Source organism: Phocoena sinus, chromosome 4, assembly GCF_008692025.1.
Source record: "Phocoena sinus isolate mPhoSin1 chromosome 4, mPhoSin1.pri, whole genome shotgun sequence".
NCBI lineage: Eukaryota > Metazoa > Chordata > Mammalia > Artiodactyla > Phocoenidae > Phocoena > Phocoena sinus.
In genome coordinates this window covers 39,318,727-39,346,224 of record NC_045766.1, presented here as the reverse complement: position 1 = coordinate 39,346,224, position 27,498 = coordinate 39,318,727, and the positions used below count along the sequence as shown (strand labels likewise).

General features: G+C 42.0%; 1 protein-coding gene and 1 pseudogene across 1 annotated transcript in view; one reads left to right on the top strand and one right to left on the bottom strand.

The window, feature by feature from the left end:
- Positions 1-27,498, bottom strand: part of LOC116752880 (schwannomin-interacting protein 1) — a 625,076-nt gene that overhangs the window by 214,109 nt on the left and 383,469 nt on the right. The gene's annotated exons all lie outside the window — the stretch shown is intronic.
- On the top strand, positions 2,875-3,185 carry LOC116752883 (annotated as a pseudogene).

Here is a 27,498-nt window from a genome sequence, read left to right as displayed (position 1 = left end):
TAAGAAGTGAGAAACATGGGCTGGATACTTTAGAACATGAGAAAAACACAGCCGCAAGAGTATGTTTGGAGAATGACAATTTGTTTGGATTTAGACCGAGTAGAATGGCTTTTGTCCAAATACAGGCCAACACACAAGAAAGAACTCAAGCTCTCTGAATTCCTGTGTTCTTTCTTTCTTAAGAATAAAACGCTCGGGCTTCCCTGGTGGCACAGTGGTTAAGAATCTGCCGGCCAATGCAGGGGACACAGGTTTGAGCCCTGGTCTGGGAAGATCCCACATGCCACGGAGCAGCAAAGCCCATGTGCCACAACTACTTAGCCTGAGCTCCAGAGCCCCCGAGCCACAACTACTGAGCCCACGTGCCACAACTACTAGAGCCCGTGCGCCTACAGCCCGTGCTCCACAACAAAGAGAAGCCACCGCAATGAGAAGCCTGCGCACCACAATGAAGAGTAGCCCCTGCTCGCTGCAACTAGAGAAAGCCCACGTGCAGCAACGAAGACCCAACTCAGCCAAAAAAAAAAAAGGGGCTTCCCTGACGGCGCAGTGGTTGAGAGTCCGCCTGCCGATGCAGGGGACACGAGTTTGTGCCCCGGTCCGGGAAGATCCCACATGCTGCGGAGCGGCTGGGCCCGTGAGCCATGGCCACTGAGCCTGCGCGTCTGGAGCCTGTGCTCCGCAACGGGAGAGGCCACAACAGTGAGAGGCCCGCGTACCGCAAAAAAAAAAAAGGAATAAAACCCTGACTGTGTAAGTGGATGCCATTCAAAAGCATGCTGGTATGAATGAAGTGCATTATATTGGGGGATACTGGTGCCTCAGAAATGCTAGGAACACAAAAGCAGGGATGTGCCAGGGGTTGGCTCCAGTAGCAAGATTGCTCGAGAATCCAATTTTTGTAAAATATTGTGAAAGGTCCTGCTGTGGGACCACTAGTTCAGTCCTGCAGTTCTTCTGTGACATAATTTACCCATATCTCTATGGTAGGTCAGCTACAAATCTTGGGTGAAATCCATCCCAAGCTAATGGCAAATGTAACTTACTGCCAAGCTTTGACGTGATTTTTCCTCTGCCATGTGTTCTTAGGTTAATCAGGGGGAAATGATAGGGAAAGAGAACATTTATAGAAGAAGATTTTGAAAACCAATTTCCTTCAATGCAAATGGTTAGTGGAATAAGGTTTTTAGTCATTCAAACTATAAGCACACTGGAACTTTACTTGATACTGAAGCTCAAATTCTTAAATCATTTGATTCTTTATGAATGATCCTCCTTTCCCTCTCCAGTCCAGGCAGAAAGGTACTACACTGGCTTATAATCATTGGCTGAATTAAGATCAGAGGTATGAATTCAACTCAAGGTCCCAAACAAACGCCTCCTCCTTTACACCTCAGCACTCAGAGAATGGCAAACAGATAAGGAATAAATGCATGTAGTTTGTCAATTATACTGACAATTTTTTTTTTTTTTTTTTGCGTTAACGCGGGCCTCTCACTGTTGTGGCCTCTCCCGTTGCGGAGCACAGGCTCCAGACGCACAGGCCCAGCGGCCATGGTTCACGGGCCCAGCCGCTCCGCGGCACGTGGGATCTTCCTGGACCGGGACACGAACCTGTGTCCCCTGCATCGGCAGGCGGACTCCCAACCACTGCGCCACCAGGGAAGCCCTATACTGACAATTGTTTAAGAAAGAATTGTGACTCTTAAACTGATAAATGGAAATGCAAGAAAAATTGTATCATTGACTGGCTTTAACAAGCCTAATTGATGTCTACTTGTTTCAAGAGATCATCACAAACTCTTGTTATACTTTGGTTTTATTGAACTGGAAAAAATATTTTTAAACTTTTAAAATGTATAAACCATGTCTAATTAAATTCATGTGGTTGAACCTCGGAAAATTAAGGGCAGGAATGCAATTGCACTTTCAAACGCTGGACTCATTTTCTGAAAATTTTAATCAGAAACTAACATCAGTTTCTAAAGTCACCTGCTAGGAGGAAGCTGGGCAACTTATTTTCAGAGTGCATTTTTTTCTTTGTAGAATTCAGCTTAGCTTCTTGCTCTTAATGACTGGCTCTCTCAGATATAGAGAGCTCTGCCCCACACGTTTCAAATTAGGTTATGACTACATGGGCAATTACTTTACAGATGTTCTCTACTTAACAGTAATTATGTTTTCCTTATCCATGTACGACACTTATAGGTTATTTGCTGAAAAGATCTCAAAAACATTATAAATATGTATGTTGCCATTTTGAACAAAATCAGTTCAGGAACTACTCTTTTATAGAGTAATCTGGTCCAGTTCACTGTAGATAGTATTATATGTTTAGAACTTTTATCTTTTAGTCAGAGAAACCTCCAGATCATTCCTGGCTGCTGAGGGTCTCCTGCAGCATTACTAACGATGCTGGTTTTGTATTTATTAAAATAACTTAATTTAGAATCTTATCTTTAGATTACAAAGAAGTATCAAAGCACAGATTATAAGTGCTGTGCGAGTGATCACTGGTACTCAGCAAACCACCTTGTTTGTGATTATTTGGTAAAGATCAAGGTCACAGGCTTCCTTCCTCCCGCAGCCAGACAGATAACCCAAGTATGTGAAGCAGGCTGGCCTGAGGGAGTATGTGTCCCTTCTAAAGGGAGCAGGGCTTCTTAATTCTGGTTAACAGCAGCCATACAGGAAAGTTAGTCCAAAGTGCCATTCTTTCACATTTGTTGACTCTTCCCGACAACCCCAAAACTCATATTTCTATTTGAAATTTCTGGATTAAAAACAAAAACGCCACGTGGGTCAAACGTCTTCAGCTTACCTGTTTTCAACCTCTGATATAAACCTAGATAGGCAGCGACGCGGCCGGGCAAGATGGCGGACAAAGAGAAGAAAAAGAAGGAGAGCATCTTGGACCTGTCCAAATACATTGACAAGACGATCCTAGTGAAGTTCTAAGGAGGCCGAGAAGCCAGTGGAATCCTGAGAGGGTTTGACCCGCTGCTCAGCCTCGTGCTGGACGGCACCATCGAGTACATGAGAGACCATGACGACCAGTACGAGCTCACAGAGGACACCCGGCAGCTGGGCCTGGTGGTGTGCAGGGGCACCTCTGTGGTGCTCATCCGCCCGCAGGACGGCATGAAAGCCATCCCCAACCCTTCATCCAGCAGCAAGATGCCTAGCGGCCGGGGCCGCCCCTCCCCCAGGACTCAGGCCACCCGTAGGAACGGAACTTTCCTTTTTGTATAGCTTATGTTTTTGTAAAATGAAAGTATTAATTCATTGCTTTGCTTGTTTACTAAACAGACTAGGATTCCCTTCACCATGGACCATGTCTTAACCACTTTTTGTTTCCCCAAAGCCTAGAACAGTGCCTGGCACATAGCAGAGCACAAATATTTGCTAATAAACTGAAATGATCTCTAGATAAATGAGGGCCAGAGAAGGGTATGTTTTTTTTCGAGCTGGATAAAGCTATCAAATCTTGTGGACACTTTGGAAAGTTAAACGTTCACAACTATTATAAACTGTCCGTTCCAGGCAGAACATTCCTTTTAGCGATCTGCAGACTTCAAAGCTCATTTTTATGGATGTGTTCTGTCAGGAGAAGATTAGGTTTGGCTTTATGTACTTTCATGGAGAAACGATGGACAGAGGGTCTTAATTTATGTAAGAAAGTAAAAGGAACAGGCATTAAGTGAAATCCCATTATTATTTAGATTATTATAGTTTCTTGGGTTATCAGAAATATTATGACTGAATTAACAAATTACCTTGGTTTAGTCAGAATTTACTCACAAAGTGAGAACTGAGGAAAGCTTTCACTTTGCCTATGGAGCATGTGATAAAATCAAACAGAAATCAGGTGATTTCTTCAGCTCCTCTAGTGCCTCTGAAAACTGGTGATGAACCAATTCAAGAACACTGACCAGTGGCACTACAATGACCCCCTGAGGATTTCAGTTTAGCTAGGAAATGATTTTTTATAATTCCCTTTTCATTACTACAAGTAGGTAAGCCCTCTTAAGCTCATGCATTATTTCAAGTCAACACTGATTTGTTTCCCAGTTACGACTTTCAGGAAATTTTTCAGGATTCTGCAATGCCCCGACCTTTAGCCTAAGGCACCACCAGATGTGAGTTTGGATTGGAGTGGGTACCGTTATTGTCATCAGCCACATTGTACAGATGAGTACACTGAAGCTTAGACATGATAAGCCTGGACTTCAGTCTAGACCAGTCTTTATCCAAAGAACATGCCAGTAACCACTACACCCTTCTGCGTTCTGAATCTTGCACTGCTGGAAGTCTTCCCATCTCGCTATCACTTCTCCTGTGCTACCTTATGTAAATAGTTCACATAGCAAAATAGAACAGGAGGCAAAAAAGATCAATCAGGATTAAGAGGGTTGCTATATAACCTTTAAAACACGAGAAAAATTACAAGAAAAATGGACAAATCCACAGTTGTAGTCAGAGATTTAAAAATATATGTTAAAGAATGACAGAGCATATCGAAAATATATAGACTCCTGCATATGGAAAATACGCTTTCTTTTCAAATATTTACCATGTATTAGGTTATATAGGAAAGTGAAAGTTTAAATTCTTATTGAATCAAGATTATACAAACCATTTTCTCTGATGACGGTGCAACTAAATATCAGATTATCTGTTAAAAATTCCCAGTTATTTGAAAATTAAAAATCAGACCTAACTAACTCATGGTTCAAAAAGGACATAGTGTTGATAGTGGGGGATTTTGTTATGTGTGTGCAGTCAGGGGATGTGTGGAGACGCTGTGCTCTCTTCTCAATTTTGCTGTGAACATAAAAGTGCTCTAAGAAATAAAGTTTATTAATATTTTCGAAGGATACACACATGTATTCTTACGATGAAAATGACAAAAACTTTAGAGTTGAATGACAATGAAATTCTAACTAAAACAGAAAAGGGAAAAAATCCATAATTTCCTCTCTAGAGAGCCATGACCACTCTAGAAAGTCTGGTGTATATTCTAGGAGGATATAGCAAATGTTTACTCTGCCAAGCTTTGTGCTTCACATTATTAAATTTAATTCTCATAGCACCTCTATGAGATAGGAACTATAACTTATTTTAAGATGAGGAAGTAGAGTCTCAGAGAGGTTGATTTGCTCAAGGTCTAACAGTGGGAACTAGCCTTACATTAAAATCTAGGTTTTCTGATTACCATACCATGCATATGGTCCATACTGCCTGTACCCTGCTTTTCTTCCTCCCTCTTACTTTACTTTTCTGTCTCAATACTGCATCCTTTTCGGTGGAAGCACTGTATTTCCACCATTACAAACAACAGAGCAGTGGAAACCCACATAAACACACGTACTCTATTGTCCAATTACTTCCTTGAAATGACTACAAGTTGTATTCTTACACCAATTACTTATTTCTAAATTAAGATCTAAGTATCTTTTTTTCCATTTATCTCCCCTTATTTCATGCCATTAGTCTGTTGGAGAAACTGGGACATTTGTGGTTGGAGAAACTGGATTTTATAAAATATAAAATTTGGCTGACTACTTCCTTGTGGTATCATTTAACTTGTTTCTCTATCCCCTCCATTTGCTATAAACTGATAACTAATATAGAGGTTTGGTTAGATTCAGATTAATTTTTTTTAAAAAGCAAGAATACTTTATAAGAACCAATTGCATTTTTCTGATGAAAGCAATCCACTTACTTTTGATGTTCTAAATCACCTTTTGTTAAGATTAAAGTCTTTCTAAACAGTGGGTGTGGCTGCCTCTGAGGGCTTCACCAAGTGAATCAAGATGGCCTGTGGGCTTCCCTGGTGGCGCAGCGGTTGAGAGTCCGCCTGCCGATGCAGGGGACGCCGGTTCGTGCCCCGGTCCGGGAGGATCCCACATGCCGCGGAGCGTCTGGGCCCGTGAGCCATGGCCGCTGAGCCTGAGCGTCCTGAGCCTGTGCTCCGCAACGGGAGAGGCCACAGCAGGGAGAGGACTGCGTACCGCAAAAAAAAAAAAAAAAAAAAAAAAAAAAAAGATGGCCTGGCATTACAGAACACCAGTCCCAATGACGCCTGTTGTATTTCCTAGTCTAAGTATTAGGCACATGAGATCTCTGCCCAGTGCATCTTCTCCACCTCTCCTTTCCTTCTTTGACCAATTCAGAAAGCTTCTCTAATGTGCTTCTCTTGAGCGCAAACTACTTGCCATCTGTTTCCTGGGGTCCATTTCCATTGTTTTATGGATACTTTCACTCTATTTCCTTATGCCACCACTAGTACTATTAAAGGAGAATTTCCACATGATCCTGCTGTATCTGGCCATAATGATGAAGACTTGGAGGGAATTCTGCTAAGATTCTACAGGTTACCCATGTCACTGTTCATTTTCCCATGTCTATTCTTGCCTCTCCTCCTGGACGTGACATTATCATGTAGCCTTACAACCACAACGTGAACAATCCTCCAGCACAATTTTAGTTTTCTCTCCCTTGCTTACCTCTCAAGTCTGTATTTTGTGATAAGCACCCACAATGGCTCCGTTTAACTCTCTTCCCCAAGTGCTACCTGGTTTTACTGGGTTCACGCCAACCTTCAGAATGTGACCCAGCCAGAAATCCAGATCTAACATAGTGGTTAAGAGCAGAGGCTCTGGACGCAGGCACACCTGGGGTTGTAATTGAGCTGTACCACTTTCTAGCTGCCAAGTTATCAATACATACAAGCGTAAGTTTCATCTTCTATAAAAAGGGGATATTAATACTTGCTATATGGGATTGCTGTGAAGATTAAATGAGGTAGAGCAAATGCCTAGGCCAATGCCTGGCCCATGTAAACACCCAAAGAATGGAAGCACTATGGTTAGTGTCGTCACATCCCCATTGCTCATCCTATGTCTCTAGCCCTTTAGTTTCCACCAGCCATGGAGACATAGTCAGTATATCATAAAATGGTATTTAATAGAGAACAGATATAATAAAATGATGAAGCAAAGTCAAATTTAATAAAGTCTACATAGTTTAAAATAATAAAATGTTCCTGAGGGTATAATAAAATAATAAAATTATAGAGCTAGTATGGGGTCTTAGAAGCAACCAAATCCAATCCCTCACTTTACAGATGAGATCACTGAGGCCCAGGCAGGTCAAACAACCTTCTCTGGGCTCCTCCACCTACTGAAAAGGTGCATTGCAATGTGCACCCGTGTCTGCCTTTGGCAGGGATGTTTTCCCTCTACTGTGTATGCATTTGATAACGACTCACTTGAGATTTATCTTTTGGCCTTGTACTAATGACTGGGATTATGAGACAGAAATCGAAAATAAAAATTTCTCAGTTGTACTTCCTAGGCTTTCTGATGAAATGAAAGAATCAACAGAAAAAAAAGAGACATGCTTACAAAGTAGCGGGGACAGAGTCTTTCAGTAGTGGAGCCAACATCCGTTTCCCTTGCTGGTAGGCAGGGTTTGGTTCCAGAGACTGTGTTCCTATATTTAAATGCTATGTTCAATGAAAGAACAAAAAGATTCGAAGAGTTCCCTTTGAAAATCATTAGAAAATTACCACTATAATACACAAGAGGAGTTTTGCTGTATCTTCACATTTAAGATCTGTGAGTGGAGCAAGTAGAAAATGGAAAGCAAGGCACCATGACAGGCCACTGCTGCAAGGAGGTCTGTGTGACGCCAAAGGTGAGGTTTAAAGGTTGCTCGCTTTTGCTTCTCTTTCACCATCCCTTTAACCTGTCTCTTGCTAATCATTATGCACAGACAAATATGATTATCAAATTTGAATTGCACCATCACAGACACGTATAAATATTGATAATAAAATAGCATTTGCAATCTGCTTTGGTAATTTTGGGACTGTAACTGTGCTTTAATTTGTACAAATGAAATGCATTTGATTTGTCTTCAGAGTAGTTATTATTCTATGCAACATTTTCCCCTAGATTATCCATTCCAGTACTGTTGTTCTAAAAACTTGGTTGGTGCATATTAATACCATAATAATTTTAATCTTTCAATATTTTATATTCAGACAGTTTTTTGAATTAAACTTGGTTGTATTTCACACTGTTCATTCAGTTATTCACTCACATTCATTCATTGACTCATTCATTCATTCAATAAAATAATCAAAGCACCTACTTGGTTTCAGGCATGACGTTAGACCCTGGTGATACAGAGGTGAATAATGTATGGCTCTTGCCTCATTAGACCTACTGTTTAATGGCATCATATTCATCCTCTTGGCCTTAATTAATTACAACATATATGCTAGTGACTTTCAGATGTCCATTTCCAGACCGGTCTTCAACTTCTTCTCTGAACTTTAGGTCCATGCATATTCAAATGTCCACTGGACAACTTTACTTGTTAGTTTCCCTCAAAATCTATGTGTCCCAAACTGAGCTTTTTTCTTTCTCTTAAAACTGCCTCTCCATCCAAACATTCCCAATTATCGGAACGATACCTACGATCCTCTAAATCCAGAAATTTGGGATTATCCCTGACTCCCTCTCCCTCATGTCTTTTTTTCTAATAAGTCAATGAATCCTGTCAATTCTACCTCCCAAGCAGCTTTAAAATTTGTCCACATTTCTTCACCCCTACCAGTACTATCTAGTTTCGTCTACTATCATCTCTCATTTGGATTAGTAACAGTGTCCTAATTCGTGTCCCTGCATTTAACCTCTTCCTGATACCCCCAACCACTCCATTCTCATGGGCTGCCACAGCGATCATTCTAAAAGGCAAGTCTGATCATGTCACTCCCTTCTTATCTTATTCTGATCAATGGCCTTCCCATTATTTGGGGGATAAGAACCTAAATCCCTTAAAATGGCTTCCACAGCCCTCCACTCTCCCAAGCCTCTACTGCCTCTCCAACTTGGTGTCTTGCCAGACTGTCTCCGTTTGTGGTGAACTCCTTTCACTACAAATGCATGTGCTCTCTCATTTTTAGGTCTTCCACGGGCTGACACTTTGCCTAGAACATGCCTCAGCCTCAGCTGAAGGACGGCTCCCTAGAGAAGCCTTTTCTGACCTTCTGGCTGGTGTTCAGAGCCCCATAACCTGCAGAACCTTCCACTTTCTCTCCCATGACACTTACCCACTTTATTGTTATTTCTTAGGTGTCTTTCTTCCTTCCTAGACTATAAGAACTGGAGAGTAGAAAACTTGTCTAAGTTGCCCACTATCGTATGACATATGGTAAATGAATATTGGTTGAAGAAATGAATGAGGCTGACAAAATGAATGTTTTCTATGATTGATGCTCTAATAGAGGTATTCATAGAATGCTTAGGAGCTCAAATGAAGGACATCTAAATTGGAGTTACGGTTCAAGGAACACATACACTGCTCTTAGCACAGGGCACAACACACAGTACATGGACTCTGAAGGATCAGTAAGATCAATGAGAGTTAATTTGACTATTCATGGTGAAGGGTGGTAAAGTATGCCACCCCAAAATGTGCCCTTTTGGCAGAGTTATTTTGAGCTGATTATTTTAAGAAACAGCAGACAGAGGAAAAGCTTTGAAAACAGAGTAGAAGTTACCCTTTGGTAAGGGAAATTTATATGTATAAAGGAAATCTCCATTTATTAGAGCCTCTCTCTCTCTTTCTTTCCCTTTCCCTACCAGGGAGAGAAAGAGGACTCTAAATCACCAGAAACTCTCATGAATGGAGATTTAAAGGAATGTAAATCTACATAACAAACCCTCCTGCTCATGGCCATCTCCCCATAACTGGCCTCCTCCACACCATTTTTTATTTTTTTAAGCTTGAGATGGTATTTAAGCCTGGATTCTAAAGCCACCTCTTTGAGAGTTAACTTATTTTTCCCTGGGCATCTCTCCTGTATACATGTTAATAAACTTGTTTGCTTTTATTAATCTGCCTTTTGTTACGGCTGAGAAGTTAGAAGGACAGGGGGAAAATTAATTTTTCCTCCCCTACGATGAGAAGAAGGGCATTCCAGGAGGAGGCGGTACATGTGATAGAGCGCAGGTGTGAATCAGCAGAAGTTACAGAAGCCACACGCTGTTCTATACGGTTGGAATAAAGAGTGCATGGGTGGATGGTAGGTTGCTGGGAAAGGAAGCTACTAATGGAAGCAAGATCTGATCATGAACCATGTGTCATAAACCAAGCAGTTTGAATGTTATTCTGAAAGCTGTGGGGATTCAGGCCAAGAAGTGACAATATATTTTGGAAAAAATTCCATGGTTGCTTTTGGAGGGATGAATTTGATGGATGGAGGTGGGGGCACCAGTATGGTGTGTAGTGGTGGGTGGTGGTAGATTGGACTAATCAGTGAGGGGGTAGGGCAATAATTCAGGCCAGAGGTGATAAGAACCTAAATAAGGCAGTGACAGTGAAGATAAACCCATAGGGCTTGGTGACGGAGGGGATAAGGAAGGGTTAGTGAGCAGGGAGGGCCTTCAATCATTCCTAGGATTCTGGTTTGGGTGAATTTATACATGGTGTCTTTTCTCTGTAAGTTCAGGCTGGTTCGGGGGGAAGATAAAAATGGTAATGGCTTGTATGGGACATGGAGACATTCATACCAATACCAGAGTGCTTATTTAACCAGGATGTAGCCAAGGAGGCTCAACTCTTGAGTCCCAAACTAACTCCTTGAACCCTATCAGGCCCTGAACTATTGAGACAAAAGCCACATGGTGCCTTGGATCTCCCTGTCCTATGAAGACTTCGAAATCCTCAGTGAGAGAGGAATGAAGGAAGAAAAAAAGGAAACTAGATGAGGGCTGGAGATGCTGGGTGTGAGAAGCTGGGAGGGAGGATTGAGATGAAAGTGGGGATCAAGTTGTGATTTATTTGGTAAGAGGAAAGGACATGGAGAATAAGGAAGAGTGGGGACTCTGGAGGATGGATCAGTAGCAGGGCAGGGGGACTTCCCTGGTGGCACAGCGGTTAAGGATCCACCTGCCAATGCAAGGGACACGGGTTCGAGCCCTGACCTGGGAAGATCCCACATGCTGCAGAGCAACGAAGCCTGTGTGCCACAACTATTGAGCCCACATGCCACAACTATTGAAGCCCGTGCTCCGCAGCAAGAGAAGCCACCGCAGTGAGAAGCCTGCGCACTGCAACGAAGAGTAGCCCCCCACTTGCCGCATCTAGAGAAAACCTGCACCCAGAAGCGAAGACCCAACATGGCCAAAAAAAAAAAATAGTAGGGCACTACCTGGGGAGGTAAATGAAAGCCTGGAATGGAAGAGAAAAACATGGCAGTGGCTATGCTAAAGTCATATTAAGGGTTTGGTAGCTGAGAACGACCTAAGAGTGAGAACATTTAACACTGTTCACTTTGCTGTGGGTCCTTTTCAGACCCCCGTTCAAGGCACTTAAGACAGGGTCAACATAGGGCCTATACTGCCCAGTGCAGCCCCTTGCATATGGTAGGCACTCTACAAATATTTGTTGGATGTATTCATAAATGAACACCAAAGGTGCAAACAGTGGTTTCCGTTAGGAGGAATTCTTGCCACAAAAACTGTGGAGCAAGAAGCTCTAGAATTTTGGGGATGGAGCTTGTCTTTCACGGTGGGGACAAGTCTTCTAAATAACTTGGTGGCCTGTTAATTGCACTACACAGCAAGCATTCAAGCACTGGGGCCTGCTGTGATAGATACAGTTAGCCCAATCAGCCAATCTATCAAGAATCTCAAAGCAATTGAGCAGCTCAATTGGATGGAACTGAAGTGCTGTTGTGTTAACCCCAGATACCTGGTTTCAAGGAAGATTGAGCTGAAATATTCCCTTATTCTATCAATCTCATTCCTGGAATTAGCAGTGGGCCCAAGAGAAGACTCCTTTCTTGAATCAGTGACAGGTCTCTTAGTTGTAAACTTAGCAGATTTGGGTTATTTGAACATGTGATCATTTAACTTTTAAAAAAATATGCCAGAGGTCATAATTCTCATTATAAAAGTATTTTACTACAATGCCTGGGAATTGAAAGGCCTGCAAAAGGCTCTGTTGATTCCAAGCTTAAAGGTTAAGTATATCATGACATGATGGAAAGGAAAACCCAGGTCTTACAGAGGAGACCTTATCTATACACAGGTGTGCGTGTGTGCGTATACTCACCTACTTGTACTCACCATGGGCCTGAATTTACTACCACAGGCTGAATAAAGCACAAAGTGAGGAGTCAAGTGAGACAGAGCTATAGTTGCTGTGGAAACCATAGCACTGACCTTCATGATACATGTACCCTGAACTCTTAACACTCTGTAAATGACTTAATAATGGATAGATTCACTTTTCAAAAACAGTCTCAAAAACTTATTAAACTGAAATCTTAAGAATGGGAAGGTTTATAGTTTTGTTTTTGTAAATTTCAGCTCTAGGTGAATCCTTTTTTCATAGCTAAATCTCTGATAATTGGAGGATTTTGTTGTTGTTTGCTTTAAATACAGATGTACAGAATAGAGGCGGATTCCATAGGACTGATATGGGCTCTATCAGTGGTTACAATCAGAGATATGCTAAAAAACTTACGGATATTCCAGTGTATTCTTAATGTGTTTTCCAGTTGGTCTTCGGGAACATTTCAATTCTAGCTGAAAGAGGGACTGTACTCCCTAGTCTAAAACATTAATGGTCAGCATACCAAGAGTGGCAGCTCATTTACGTATGTTGGGACCCAATTAATCCTTTCTGATAACTTTATCTACTTGGTTTATATCCAAGACTGCTGGCAGGAAAATCATCTCTGTATTTCTTTCCAAATATAAAGTTGGCAGATTTCACCTGCTTCCCTTTCTATATATTTTTATCCTCAAAGGAAAGAAAGATCTTAGAATTTTTGTGAAAAACTGTTACTCTTCAATGAAACCCAAATTATTTTTAATAATGATAAATGTTGTAATATTTTTAGGCAATGAGTAGAGTCATTTTTGAACTGTCAATGTATGGCATGACTTCTCATTAAAAAACAAAACCCTCCCTAATGACATTTAGGGGTGACATAATCATGGTAACAGTATAGCCCTCTTAATTTTGAGATTAAAAGAAAATGGATTCTATCTTCATAGCTACTAGCCAAAGTAAATATATCTTTGTTCCAAATCTTCTGTTATCTCAATAACACTATTTTTGACCTGTGTTATGAGAAATGCATGGTAAATTAATACAATTTGCCAGTGGCCTGCTCTTGAAACCTATGGACTGATCGAATCCTTATATAACAAAACTCTATGGCCCACACATTTTTGCCGCAGGATAATTTTGTTATACCAAGTTCATTGTTAAACACATTTCCTTTTTGTAGAGACTGGATAAGAAAAGTTGTTGATGCAGCAGAATAATATTTTGAAATATTACTGACTGTATTTTTCCTTCTCAGTCATTTCCCTTTACTCTCAGCCTGAGAGAAATATACGTCTTAGAGAAGGGAGAACACAAGCTGGTAAAAACAGTCATACTCTTAGCTTTGAGTTTTCAAAGACAGTCTTCAAAGCCAGAGCTTTCAACGCTGAGAGCAAGATTCTTGATAAGAGAAAAGTTTTTATGTTATTATTTGTTTATGGTTTCCATTCCAAAAGTTTGAATATCAAGACAAAGCATGGAGGTTTCAGAGCATAGACTTGATACAATAAACATAAAACAGGAAAAAATTCTTCAATAAGCACAGAATATTTTCCTGCAGTGTGAGAGGAGACAGAAGCATTTCTGGGATGGATGAGAAGCTTGGCAGAGAGGGAGAGGAGAAAAGAGAGCCTCTCTTTCCCATTCTGCTTGAGTCTGGGTAGGGAGGGGAGTGGGGTCGTGGAAGACAAAATGTCCAGAAAAGTTTGGATCTGACTCGGAGGGGATTTTTGCCCCACTTCTTGTCTGGAAAAATAGAGCTCCCTAGGTGAGGTTTTAGGCAGAGAGGACCTGAGGCTGTCCCATGGAGATTGTATGGCCCCAGAAGGTAGCCCAGCAGCTGGGAATTTTCCATGTTTTCTAGAGGCACAGGCTAGGACTTATAGTTGGGACGAACAAGAGTTATCTGAGTGAACAGAGTGCAGAAGTGAGTGCGGGGGCTTTGATGGTGGGCACAACTGAGGACAGAGGTCAATGAATGTCTAAGGAGGGGAGAAAGCAGGATTAGAATCCAGAATCACAGACCAAACCACCATCCAAGGATGTACAAAGCCCTGGAACTTATTTAGTTCTGAGTTACTGAGTACTGATTACTGAATATTTACCCCAAGCAGACTAAGTGTAACCTGGAGATGTAATCAATACATTTGAAATTCCCACATCAGCAGAAATAAGGGCTCAGGAAGTTCAAGTATGGAGAAAAAGACATTTATCTTTTTTTTTTTTTTTACATCTTTATTGGAGTATAATTGCTTTACAATGGTGTGTTAGTTTCTGCTTTATAACAAAGTGAATCAGTTATACATAGACATATCTTTTTATATTAATTATTGTACTTTTTAATCTCCAGAGATTCTATTTGACCCTTTAAAAAAACTGCTTTGACAATTTTATAGATTCATGCTCCTTTCAGATATTTTCAAGCTTTAAAATTTTCTTTAACTATGACAAGCATCTTCTTTTAATAATCTGAATGTGGTAATTCCAATATTGGAAGTTTCTGGTCTGTTCTTCCTACTGGTTCTTGCTCCTGCTGCCTTGTTTCTTTGTGTGCTTGGTTACCTTTGATTCTGTGCTGCTCATAACACTTGAGAAAGTATAAGTTGAGGACTCTCAAAGGCTCTATAAGATGAGCATTTCTCCTCTGGAGAAAGTTTGCACTTGCTTCTTTTGGGGGCTTGAGTAGACAGCCTGGTACCACTCTAAACTAGATTTTGGGCAGTGATACAAATTTGGGGCTGTACATTTTAGGCTTCAAATATTCCTATGGTTACAGCCTCTTGGGGTCTGGGTTTCCTTTTCTTTTCTTCCTGCTCTGCTCTGTGCTGGAGTAAAGCAACTCTTTCCATGGCTCTCTGAGTGGGGTGGGAGGGGATGAGCTGACCTCTGTGTTCCACTTTAATATGGGGTTCTCTTATTATACTCTCCACATTTGGTGGGCCCTGGGATCTGATTTCCATTCCTCTCACCCCAGGAATCCATGGAAGCCACAGCTCAGTTTCATAGTCCAAATAGGCAAATGCCCTTGAAACAAAAGCAGCTCCTAGTGCTTGGCCTACTTTTCTTTGTTCTCATCTATTCTGGGCCTGGCAATGCCTTACTATGTTTTGGCTTACTGATGTTTTTTAATAAGATGAAAAAATATTTTATTCAGTACTTTTAGTAATTTTCAATAGGAGGATTGGTCTGACTAAATTAGCTCAGCATTGCTAGACATCAGAAGTCATGCTTGAGTTACGTGAGTGTGAAATTCATGCTCACTAGATCTATGGTGAGGTAAGAAAAAAAAAATTTAAAAATGTTCTCAACTCCGGAATGGATCAAGAGAACTGACGGAATAGTACTGTTCCTTTCTAAAAGCTCCTTGTAGTTTTGGCAAATCAAGCAAACTGGTTGGGTATGTTTGGGAATTTAAGCAAGTTCTTTTCATAAGGGTAGTAGAGCTATTTAAGAAAAAAGTATGAGACAAATTTAATGGTATCATGCTGATTACAGAATTAAAGAACTGCAAATAATTGTCATTTACCTTTTCCCCTTAAATTCTGGGTCTTTGATTCTAAACAGAATCTGGAACGTAAGTAGAGAGCAGATAAATTATTATTCAGAATTAATTTTCAAGTAGCAAGAAAATAAAACCCCGAGGTTTTGAAGACATGAAATAGCTTTGTCATGAATTTTGTGTCATGTTTGCTATAATGGCTTTAATTGAATTATTATTACTAAGTCCTTTAAAAGGATATAAAACCAGTAGGAGATCAAGTTCCTAGTACAGAACTTGGAATCTCTTTGGGGAGGACACGCACATAAAAAATGTAAGCTCCACAAGCGGCAAGGACTTTTGTCTGTTTTGTTCACTACTGTATTTCCAGGGCTGAGCGCAGATCCTGCTATGTAGTAATGGATTGATAAATATTTGTTGGATGAAGGAAACAACTCAGATGGGTATAACTTAACAATGAGAAATAAACTGACCCCACTTGCAGTCACTTGACCTGAGCTCCAGATGACACGAACAACTCTGAGGTTGGACGGTTAGGTGAGACCCAGCTGCATCTTGAGAAAGGTTTTGAAATGTGATGGACCCACCATGGACTGTTGATAAGGAAGCCTTGCAGTGGGCGAGATGGGGAAGGGTTTCACACAAAGGAAATACAGTGTTTGCAGATAGGAAAGGGATATAGTTGATTTAATCTAGGACAGTGTTTTTAAAAAATTTATTCTATCTACCAGAGTCTTATCTCCAAATAAATTTTATGAGGAAGCACAAGTGGAGCTCTGGTTGGAATGGGGATGGAGAGCCTGTAAGCCAATGTTCCACTCTGCCCTCCCCCACTGCAGTGGCAGCCCCTTTGGTTCTCCACGGAACCTCGAGAACTTTGCTGAGTAGTTTGAAGGCAGCTTATTCTGGCCCAAGTGGACAACTGGGCTGGGGAGGAGTTGTGGACAAGGCCAGTGAGAAGACATTGGGGAGACAGAGGGAAGGCCTTTCATCATCAAGGGACAATTCTAAATATAATGAGGTGATCCAAAGGAACCATGCCATATTTATCATGGTAGCATGATAAATGTAGACCTTTAGGAGTGTTCCAAAAATGACAGAAGGAAAACACAAGGGTAGGACATCAGCTAAGAGACAGTTGCAGTGACCCAGGCACAAGCTGTGAAGCTCTGAACTTTAATGTTCATGTGAATTATCTAGGTAGTTTATTTAAAATGCAGATTCCTAATTCCTACTTCTAGAAATTCTGAATCAAGAGGTTTGCAATGGGGCTCAGAAATAGGAATTGTAAAAAGCATCCCTGATAATTCTGATGTGAGATCAAATTTAGAGAAATAGTTATAGCTGAATATTTCTCACTTCTACTCTCCTCCTCTTTGTTAATTTTACAGTTAAAAGTATATTAGGGGGCTTCCCTGGTGGCGCAGTGGTTGGGAGTCCGCCTGCCGATGCAGGGGACACAGGTTCGTGCCACGGTCCGGGAAGATCCCACATGCCGTGGAGCGGCTGGGCCCGTGAGCCATGGCCGCTGAGCCTGCGCGTCCGGAGCCTGTGCTCCGCAACGGGAGAGGCCACAGCCATGAGAGGCCCGCGTACGGCCAAAAAAAAAAAAAAGTATATTAGGGACGTAGAGATTATCATACTAAGTGAAGTAAGTCAGACAAAGACAAATATCATATGATATCATTTATATATGGGATCAGTCATAAAAAACAACAAAATAATGCCACTTGCAGCAACATGGTTGGACCTAGAGATTTTCATACTGAGTGAAGTCAGATAGAGAAAGACAAATATCATACGATATCACTTATATGTGGAATCTAAAATAATGGTACAAATGAACTTATTTACAAAACAGAAATAGAATCACAGATGTAGAAAACAAACTTATGGCTACCAGAGGGGAAAAGGGGTGAAGGGATAAATTAGGAGTTTGGGATTAACAGATACACACTACTATATATAGAATAGATAAATAACAAGGACCTACTGCATAGCACAGGGAATATAGGGAACTATATTCAATATCTTGCAATAACCTGTAATGGAAAATAATCTGAAAAAGAATATATAAACATACATATATATGTATGTATATACATCTGAATCACTTTGCTGTACACCTGAAACTAACACAACATTGTAAATCAACTATACTTCAATTTAAAAAGTATATTAAGAATAAGGAGGAAGGAACAACTTAAGTCAGCACCATCTTATTTATTTATTTATTTATTTATTTAGCGGTACGCTTGCCTCTCACTGCTGTGGCCTCTCCCGTTGCAGAGCACAGGCTCCGGACGCGCAGGCCCAGCGGCCATGGCTCACGGGCCCAGCCGCTCCGTGGCATGCGGGATCCTCCCGGATCGGGGCACGAACCTGTGTCCCCTGCATCGGCAGGCGGACTCCCAACCACTGCGCCACCAGGGAAGCCCCATCTTATTTATTGTTTTAACATCTTTATTGGAGTATAATTGCTTTACAATCGTGTGTTATTTTCTGCTTTATAACAAAGTGAATCAGTTATACATATACATATACATATATCCCCATATCTCCTCCCTCTTGCATCTCCCTCCCACCCTCCCTATCCCACCCCTCTCGGTGGTCACAAAGCACCGAGCTGATCTCCCTGTGCTATGGGGCTGCTTCCCACTAGCTATCTATTTTACATTTGGTAGTATTTATAAGTCCATGCCACTCTCTCACTTCGTCCCAGCTTCCCCTTCCCCTTCCCCGTGTCCTCAAGTCCATTCTCTACGTCTGCGTCTTTATTCCTGTCCTGCCCCTATGTTCTTCAGAACCATTTTTTTTTTTAGATTCCATATATATATGTTAGCATATGGTATTTGTTTTTCTCTTTCATCAGCATCTTAAATTGAAGGCATCAGTGGAATATACAAATGAAACAATGGTTTGAATGTCAGTTGTGGAATTTGAGCCCAAAGGGAATTTTATAAGGATTGTGTTGGTAGAAATATCTGCAGTTGCCAAGGGACCCAGCTCAAGCAGGGTCGTGCTCAGATTACATGCTTTGTCTGGTGTGCTTAGGTCACCAGATGGTCAGTCCATTTCAGTCATTTCTCTGTGATAAGTCCTCTGGGGATGTCTAGAAGAAGTACACAGTTTCCTTCTACAATCTAGATTTTCAAAGATTTAGTATATAGCTCAGTCATCTATTGTTTTGAATTTATCCTCCACAAATTCATTTAAACTCGTTGATTTTTTTTTTTTTTTTGTAGTTCATTGACATCACTGTAACCCAAATATAAATGGGCATGAAGTAATCAATCAGCTGAACTCTGACAAGATGCACCAGCCACTTTCTCATGCTTCTGAGCTGGAGCTGAGGTATTTCCTGAAGCCATTCCATGCTCATCCGGTTTTCCTGGCAATTATTCAACCTTAGCAGTATCTTCTTCAGACACTCAGTATTCACTTAATATGGTAAAGAAAAGGGAAGGAAAGGAAACTAATATTTATTGAGTGTTCACTATGTACTAGGTCTTTTAAATATGTTATCTCATTGAGAGGTTGGATTATTTTTATTTTAACGATGAGGAAACTGAGGCTCAGAAAGGATAAGTAACTGAGGTTTAGAGAAGTGAAGTGAGTTGCTTAAGATACCTCGCAGCAAGACAACAGAGGAAATTAAGCAGGAAAGGAAATAGAAAAGAGAAAGTTTTGATCACTGGTGGCCATTGAGAATGTCTCCAGCTATTGAGAATCATGTGTATTCTCTGCTGGAGAGTTTGGGCTCCTGTGGAAGCCTCCTTGTGCGAGATCCAGCATCCTCTTCCTGGAGGCTCCATTCAACACTCAGAGGGCTACTCCTTATCTTCCTACTATCTCCCCAGGCACATGTGCAGACTGTAGGGACAGGGTTCAGACTTACCCTTCCAGAAATGTTCTAATCCAGACCCTCTCTTTTTTTAGACAGAGTGAGCAGTGGGGCAGAGGTGGTGGTGATTTGCCTAAAATCACAGAGAAAGATAGTAACAAGGTTGGGAGGAGAAACCAGACCTCTTAAGCCCCTGAGCACCTCCCTGTGCTAAACCAAGACAATGTGGGCTTCCGTTTGCTCCTTTGAAAGTCTAGCTATGAAATCAATGGGGAGCATAAAGATGCTTTTGACCAAGAGCTAAAGACGAGGAACGTGTCCCCGGACTAGCAGGACTCCAGTTAGAGAGAGTGGTTAGAGCAGTGCTTCTGCACCAGGCTCTAGGGAAGCCAAATGCTCACTCCCGTAGATGGTCACCATATGGTCCAGGAAGGGTTCTGGATGATCAAAGTTTGGGAGAGCTAGATTAAAGTTATATAAGTGCCTTTTCCAAGAATCCATGTCTATATATCTGAATATATGCATGAATTACTTTGGTGTACACCTGAAACTAACACAACATTGTAAATCAACTATACTTCCCCAAAAAAGTGCCTTTTCTGAAAGATCTCTCAGAACCTTCAATATATTGATGTGATACTCAAACTCCAAGATGTGTCTATTAAATACATTTGTGGACAGGCTCCCCTTCTCACAGCCTCCCCACTTCCTTTCCCTGACCTAGCACAGAAAACCTATTAGTAGCACACGGGAAGGTCTGAGGAACATAGTTTGGGTAACACCAAGTTACGTCAAGTCATATAACTAAATTGGAAGATTTTTTCGAAGTCCAACTGACAACAGGTCCAGTGAAAAGAAGAGATGAGGGAAGTAGCCCAGAAAGAAGGGAAACTACCCCTGAACAAGTAAACCGTGGTACATCAGTGACCCTAATGGAATATTCTTCAGGCACAAAAATGTGATAATTTTGAGAATGCTAAGATAATGTGGGTAATGTTTATAGACTATCATTAAGCAGGAAAAAAAACCCCTAAAAATACAAAATTTTATCTATGCTATGATTGCAACTGTATGAAAAATTACATGTGCTTGTGATTGGGAACTAGAAGAAAATATGAAATAATGAAATCAATCTTTATTAGGGCCATAGACTCTCCAAAGGCTTGAAAATATTCTATTACTTGTGATGATGTTAGTTTTACAATAAAAAGTAAAATAAAGAAACCTCACCTGAGAATTAATTTTCCCCTTCTTTTTCATTAAAAATTTTTTTTCTCCTCCTCATTCTGTGGGAGCCTAAACCTTCTGCAGGATTATAAGAAGTTCGGGGAAATGCCGTTATGCTTGCTTCTCCCACCAAAGATAAAAAAGAAAATAGAGAAGAAAGTTCTCATTAAATTGTGCAACTTTCATTTGCTGCAAGGAGGAGATTAACCCTGAGTGCCCAGACCTCGTGTGACATATAGTTAACATGGCACCTGCAGATCAGGAGACACTGAGGGATCAGTGCCCATTTCTTAATGTACACAGTACTTTGTCCTTTTCTTTCAGATAAATTAGACAAGTGAGTAACAAAGCCAAAATTCTGAAAGTTGATATTTGGAACATATGTAGCTATATACTGTCTTTAGGATCCTTAGTTATAATGATAAGAAAAATTTTTAAAGTTTTAAAATAAATACTTTTAGACTGAGCAGAAGAGAAATAGAATGCTGTTCTTCCCAAGTCATGCTATTCATGTTATACTGTGTAAAAAAGAAGATTTATCGTTGTAACAAATAGCTTTAATAGTAGGAGGTGAGGCAAAGCATACACTAAGTGTTTTAACATATCTATTCACAAAAACTTATTGCAAGCCTAGCATGCGCCGGGTGCTGGGGATACAGGGGTGAAAAATCTCTGTTTTCATGGAGTTTATATTCTAATAGGAAGACATACAATAAAGTAGGTAAATCAGTAAAGTATTCTGTGCATTCCACAAGGAGAAAAATAAAGCGAAGAAGGGAGATAGGCAATGTGAGAGGGAAGATCTCAAAGAAAAGGTAGAATTTCAGCAAAATATCTGAAGGAGAGTGGCTGGTGGTGGAACACTCCAGGCAGAGGCCAGCACGAGTAGAGACCCTGGGGTGAGAGTGGGCCTGGTGTGAGGAAAGAGAGCAAGGCCGGTGAGGGGCGGGGGCTGAGTGGACTCTTGCTCTCAGGGTGTAGGGAAGGGTTGGCAGGAAACAGAACAGTAGTGCATTAAGAAAATGCACACTTCTACAAATGGATGGACAATGTTGAACTTCCCATGAGCCCTGCACTCCTGAAAATGGTGATAGTTAAGAAATCTCGGGCTTCCCTGGTGGCGCAGTGGTTGAGAGTCCACCTGCCGATGCAGGGGACATGGGTTCGTGCCCCGGTCTGGGAAGATCCCACATGCCGCGGAGCGGCTGGGCCCGTGAACCGTTGAGCCTGTGCGTCCGGAGCCTGTGCTCCGCAATGGGAGAAGCTGCAACAGTGAGAGGCCCGCGTACAGCAAAAAAAAAAAAAAAAGAAAAGAAATGAAATCTCCCTCCCCTTTTGTGTTCCTGGAAATGGCTTACTGTAAAGGACCACCCTTCCTCATGTGGCTTAGACAAGGCACATGGAGGACTCCCTTGTCTACCTATAACAGGGACAGACACAGACTCTCCCAATGCCCATCTTTGTTTCGTAACTGAGTAGCCAAACCGTTTGTCTCCCTGTTCCTGACTGATGGAGACTTTCTCATGACAGAAGCAGCCCAACCGGAAAATCACTCCCTCTGTAACATGTCTACTCCTCCCTACACAAGTCCAAGGCGAAACCACGATGCCAAGATGCTCTGATTTTCAGATCTGGGGTGCTCTCCTGATTGCAGTCAGAAGAATAAAAGCATTTTCTTCCTTGCTCCATTTTTTGGATCTCTGACAGGGTATTCGACATATTATAAAACCATAAGAGGGATTTTTTTTTTTTTTTTTGTGGTACGCGGGCTTCTCACTGTTGTGGCCTCTCCTGCTGTGGAGCACAGGCTCCGGACGCACAGACTCAGAGGCCATGGCTCACGGGCCCAGCCGCTCCGTGGCATGTGGGATCTTCCCGGACCGGGGCATGAACCCACATCCCCTGCATCGGCAGGCAGACTCTCAACCACTGCGCCACCAGGGAAGCCCCATAAGAGGGATTTTTTTCCCCCCTCGTAACACATTTGCCAACAAGCCCTCTCTAAATTTAAAATTAACTCTCTTGGGTTGAAATCACCTTCAGGAAGGCTTGAAGAGCAGAGACAGTCATGATTCAAATTTAATTACTAAATTCTGAAGTCATATTCTGTGAGAATTAAATTGGGAGTTAGAGCAAACAGTTCATCGATAGAATCCTTTGGGCAATGTTCAGTATTGAGAAAGTTAAGTTTCTCCTCTGCCAGTCAGTGTTATCGATCCAGTAACTAATTAAGTTTAAATTAGTCTATTTTCTTTTACTGGGCTATTTATTATATGGGATATTTTACTGTATTGGTTTTAATTATAAATAGATAATTTATAAAATTAAAAATATATTTCGTCAGTGTTAATAATTTTTTGCCAATAAAAATTTTCACCAATTAAAAAAAAATTCTTATCTATGTTGTTCCTAAAATATGCCTATAATAGCTGGCAGCTGAAATTACTCGCTTTGTTCAACTAGAGTTTTTTGAAATAGTCAATTGCAATTGAAAGCGTGAGAAGGAAACTATCAATCATTCGTACTGTAGTATGAATTAGTGTCTGCAGACTCCTTTTCTCTCACTTGGATAAAATCATCTTCAGTGAGGAAATGGGACTTTATAACAAAGTTGTGGGTGAAGGGCAGACTAGGACAATTTATGGGGATGCAGATTTGGGTAAGAATGCTGTTGTCCAGCAGAGATTTTGGGTAGCTAGCTATAGCACAAAAGCTATAGGTTCAAACGAGGATGAGGTGGACACAAAAGGCAGATGAGATCTATTGGGTAATGTTCCTGAGCCAATTCCTAGAGCTTTCACAGGTCTGTGAAATAACTAGAGCAATAGGAACACATCTGATAAAGGTCCTTCTTTCAAAACTGGCCTTTGAGCAGCCCCAGATGTACACACTGAGAATTCTCTGTGCTCAGTATAACTGAAGGACTGAGATGTGATTGGGAAGTAGATTAGCAGGGTGTGCAGACACAGGTGACGCTGTAAAAAGAGGATCCTCACCGGCACTGGAGATTTCCCTAGGCACTCCCACTCTGCAACACTGTTGGGCCCCAGGACAGGAGTACAGATGGAGGCCCACACACCATATGTCTAGATATTTAGAAGTCCTCAATTAGGCCGGTAAACTGTTAAATGAATACGTTCCATCCTGCTGTCTTAACAAATATACCTTCATAACTACCTGGAAGATTAAGTTCAAATGTAGGATTCTGTAGGACAGAAAGCGCTGGCTCACTGGTCCTCAGCCTGCAGTCTGACTCAATTCCGTTCCTGCCCTGCACCATGGGGCCTTGTGTGCATATGTGTGGACCTCCCTGGGCTTCCGCTCTTACGGTACCATATGTCCAAATTTTGTCCACATTCTGTGTCAACAGCCCCCCTCCACCGGTCACTCCTTGGACCTCTGAGCACACACACTGGAGGCACAGTCTGCCCTTGGGGGAAGGACGGGGGTAGAGACCTGTGTAGGTCAGTGACGTAGGCCTGGGATTATTTGAGCAGGAAATTCTAGGGTCCTGAGTACCTGAATCATTGCCTAGAAGGGAGGGCTTGGGTTCTAGGTGGACAAGGCCCCTTGGCCCTTGGAACTCCTTGCTGAGGGAGGTGGGGGATATGGCTGGGAATGTGGCTAGAGGATGGCCAGAGAGGGACCCTCTAAAGCACATGGGTCTAAGGCCAGTGCTGCTGGTACCATGACAGACATGGTGGGCAAAATCCCTCTGCAGTCATGCCTCTATTGTGTGTGTAGTGTGTTTGCTTTATACTTAGTAACTGTTTAATAAATAGATTTCATTCGTAATGTGGATTTAGTTCTTAAGGAATTCACACTATTGACTCTCTAAAATCTTTAGTTAAAAGACTTCGTTCGAGTTTTAGGGAGGCTGGATGGCTGAACGATTGTGGAGCTTGGAGCATACATCCCAGGTAGCAGCTCTCTTGGAGAGCACTGCCTGGTCCTAGTTCATTCCAGCCAGCAGGTCACACCTTTCCATAAGCGTCCCTTCTCCACTCCTAACCTCCTGACATGTGGTTTGAGGGTCTAACCACAGCTAGAGATACTGGCAAGGTCTTTCTGCTTTACCCAAGAAACTCCTTGTGCTAAAGAAATGTCTACTTGAACTGACGTTTCAAAAATGATGTGTATTGTTTGTTTGTTTTAAGGGATCTGAAAAAAAATCTTTGTTGTGGTTCAGGCCAACTAGATAATATTCTATATAATGAAGAAAGAAGGCTCCTCACCACAGGGGATCCCTAAAGCATTCATTCTGACAGTGAAATAGACATTTCTGAAGTATTCAATGAGTTTAATTTGCTAAATAGTAATTAGCTATGATTTAAATAGAAGATTATTTGAAGAACTGAACAGAATAAAGCTGTTTATCTTCAGTATAATCTGAGTAATTTCCTGCTCTTGAACTTTGATGTAGATAGAAGAAACTAACTAACATTGGAAGATTATTTTTGAAAAGAAGAATGATAAAGGGTAAAGCCTTCTAGAACTTGGTACCCTACATATCCAGAGAAGCACGTAGATTCTGTATGTAAACATTAGATCACTCTTCTGAGCCCAGACCTGACTGTTAAGTTTTCTGTCATGGGCAAGAGTGGGCAGGTCTCACTACTCTTTGCATTGGTTCTAATTTCCAAGTATAAGGGACCTCTGCTTTCTCTCGGGTGTGCTGGGGAGGATTTTTGTGAAAGTAAAACTGGCGCTAGCTCATAAGCGAAGTTGTTTAGGGCTGGCAGCATTCCTGAACTGCTCTCGGCAGAGCTGTTCAAACCCATGGTATCGACCAAGTCCACGCAGGCTCAAGGGCGGTTCCTTGGTCTTTGGTGATAACAGTCCCCAAAGATTTCACGGTGATGCACATCATGTCCCTTTTACTTCGGGTAACTATTTTTAGAGTGTGAGAAACAAAGACCACGATTTGACATACACTCAAGCTAATGAACTCATCATGCATAGCTGGGGGTGGTGTCATCCTTTGCTACTTTCATATATATGAGTGATTCAGGGAAGCATTGGAATATATCTGTAGCTCTGCTTTTTCTTAACTTACAGACTGCGTAATTTAATATATGCCATTTTCCTCCTTACCATGATCACTGGCCATAGCAAACACAGGATTTTGCAGAGCACAGAGAAGCTGTGCCCTGTAATCTTGACAGTCTTTCAATCTTGGAGAGGAGATATACAAGCACGTCCAACCAAAAAGTTCAACATTTCTGTCTCTGCACATCTAAAGACGTGCAAATCAGCTGCCTCTCTGCTATTTCCTCCAGCTCGACCTCCGGCCTTCTTAAGCCCTGAAGCCAGGCCCTCCGAAGCACAGACTCCCTAAAGCGCAGACCCACGTCTGCGGCCAGGGCTCTGTTCTGGGCTCGTCTGATCCGATACGGGGTTGCATCAATAGTGTCCTCCTCTTCCCTCCAGGTGCTGTTGGGAAAAAGTCGCTTCCAGACTTGAGCTCCGCAGGCCCTGCTACCACTGTGTGCTCTTCACTGTCTCTCCTTGATCCCTGCTGCTACTTCCTTGTGTGTGTGAGTTATCGTTGCCAATGAGACCTGGGTGTGCCCCAGACACCCCTGCAGCATATCCTAATTGGAACCTGCCCAGTCTTTGGGACTGAGTTTTTTCCTAGGTTCTCCTTTACTGATATGGCTTGAATGCATCATTCCTCCCTCTTTATCCTGCTCTCAATTCATATCGATCCTTCTAGAGATAGTTCTTGCCAGTTCTTTCTGGAGGTTTGATTCCTGACGCCACACCTAAGGACAGTGGACCAGGTCTTGTTATGCGTGGACAGGTCTCCTCCAAAGACAACTGCTATGAGTCTGGCCTTGACTTTCAAAGATCGCCTGGATTCCCAGTTGTTCACCTGCTGGATGTGCCAAGAATAGGCACAGGGAAGCAGGCCTGTGTGCACTCTACTTGGGCTGCCCCGCTGCCCTCTCAGGGGCGCCATCTATAACTGGGCCAGTCCTCCCAGGCCCTCCCCAACTGGTGAGCAGCTTAGCTCAGTGCCCCTCCCCAGTGCTTCCAGCCCCAGTTCACTAGGTGTCTATGGTTATGCCTTGTGCCTAACTCATGGCATAAGGAGGCTGAATTTTACATGAATGTGTAGGTTACATTTTGTGTATATATATGAAGGGGATGGCAAAGGACTGATGAAGAAAGTTAAACTTTTTGGGAGTGTGGAGCACACTCACGACCTGGGGCAGGTTTTGCAGAGGAGGTAGATTTGGAACAGACTTTGAACAATCAAGGAAGCGCTTTGATCAAAATATGTAAAGAGGATATTTCGGGTAAGGTTGGATCGGCTCCTTGGAAAAGACTCAGCAAATAATTTCATCGTCCCAGGCACCAGGGTAGGAGGAAGTTCAGGAGGAGTGAGCAGCTCAGCACAAGCATCCTGAGAGCAGGGACGTGGCTTGTTCACCGTCGTATCCTGTGCCCAGCACAGCACCCTGCGCACGCTTGGCATTGGGTAACAGTCCTTCATTGCGTGAATGCTAAATGAGGCCTGAGCGTGATGTCTCTTACATTAAAGCCATTTCCTGCTGGGAAACAGCATATTAGACGGTAGGTAACTTTCTCCCTCAGCTCTCCCTTCTGATAGAGGCCAAGCTGGCTTATGCACTTCTGATGATATACCTTGTTCTCTTCGGGGGACCTAGAAGGATTTGCAGTAAGGTTCATTTGCCCCCCAGAGGAAAACTCTGCCTGTATGGCCTGTTTAGTCGCCCATATGAGAACATTCTGAAGTCCTTCCCGGTAGGAACCCACAGGTGTTTGA